The following is a 1,910-nucleotide window of genomic DNA, read 5'->3' on the forward strand; positions in this document are numbered from 1 at the left end:
TTTTAATTTTGTAATTTCTTAGATGGTAACTCTCACTTAATGAACCCTGATGAAGGATTCCACGAAACGCGTCGGTTCAGTGAGACTTATTACATTTCCACTTTTGGTTTTCCTCTCAATGTGATGCAGTTGTGTCCAAATTACATGTCCTTGCTTTTTGATGTATCCCATTGTATATATTGTTTGTGTTTTGATTTGTATTTTTGTATATATTTTTTGTTGTACTTTTGAATTTTGTAATAAAATTATATATTTTTTACTTACATTGCATCATTGATGGTAGTGCCTCAAAAGTCCCACTCTAGGGGAATGTTTTGGTCTTTTTGGATTTTTGGGATGTGGCACACCCTCTGCTTAGTACTACTCCCTGTCAGAGACCTCTTTTTCTTTATAGTTTGGTAGTAGATACCAGTCCCCGCTCTGTTTTCTGACAATTAGTAGTACAATATTATTGTGTATACTTTATTAGGCTAACATGCCCACATTATTTGGCTAATACGAATATCATAATTGATTGCTCTTGTTAACACATATCGTTTGTTTATTGTTCATTTATAATAATTTTTGTAGACTATGGCGAACTACACAGGGAGTAACTGGGACAGCCTCATGTCCGGCTACTTGGATGAGTATGGTAAGAACGAACACATCGAATCTGAAATCAATGGTTTATTTTTAAAACTTACAAAAATTCTTGAGAAAAAATCGTCCTCATATTGGCACATCAGGTCCTTCTGGGATTACATTAATGACAACATGAATCCACTGGGACTCAGGGTCCAAATCTTTCCTAATCTTGAGGGCTTGGACACTGAGTTCAAAAGTGCTTAGGAAAAAAATCCTACGCACATGCTCCAAAGACATGATGGAACTCCTTATTACAGAATACCAAAAGCGATCGAACATTCTGGATGGCGACATACAGACCATTTGTTCGAAACTTCAACCGCTACAGACCCATAAAACCTATATAGACAGGGAGTCCAAACTTAAGAAACATTTGGAAGATTTTAATAAGGATATCCTTATTAAAAAGGAAAGTAAGCTCAGTAGGGACCGTTGTGCCTTTGAAGAAAACAGGGCTTATAAATGGAATCAATCACAGCCAAAAAACTTTAATAGGTTTAGAAATCGGAGGGATCATTACTCCGCTATGTCCAATTCTTCCTCTAGTGTCTCTTCTGTTTCCTCACAGGTCTCCTCTAAGACCAAAAAAAAGCACCTCGCCCTAACCAAAGTGACAATAGATCCCAGGGAACAAGGACCCATAATACGAATGCAACAGATGGTCCACACAATATGCCCTCGGCCACAGGCAGGGCACCAGGAGGGACAAGCGGCTGTTCTGCCTCTGCCCCTTTAATACCTTTGGTGGGCAATACGAATTCACCCCCGGTCACGAGGTCGAGAACCACTCATCAGGGAGGGGACAGGCAAGAAACGGTCCCTTTAGCAGAGACACTTTTAAACAAATTTACAAACAGAGTGTAGACTGTGACAGGGAGGTGTATGGTTTTGACAGTACTGATCGAACCATTGGGGCTTTCAGCATTGTCAACCTCTCCTCCCATATCCTCACAGACAGGGAAGCAGATATACTTCAAAGAGGACTTGGATTCTGCCCAAATGAAAATATGGACAGATTCGAGGTCGTCAAAGATCTCGAGATGTTCGCACGCAAACTCATGCTCAAAAAAATGTATCAAAAACCCCAGGGGTCAATAGACCTAACACCCCAAGAAAATCAGGCCATTGATCAGCTGGTGTCGCTCCTGGAGGAGAGCGACACGGCTGACCTTATTGACCGCATTGACCTGCCCACAGTGCTATCTCTTCCTTTGGACAACAAGGAGGGGAAGGTCCAGGAGCCCAAACAAGGGTCCAAACTCAAGAAAAAATCGGTCCAGTTC

The sequence above is a fragment of the Aquarana catesbeiana genome, linkage group LG04 (genome assembly GCF_042186555.1).
Source record: "Aquarana catesbeiana isolate 2022-GZ linkage group LG04, ASM4218655v1, whole genome shotgun sequence".
Classification (NCBI taxonomy): Eukaryota; Metazoa; Chordata; class Amphibia; order Anura; family Ranidae; genus Aquarana; species Aquarana catesbeiana.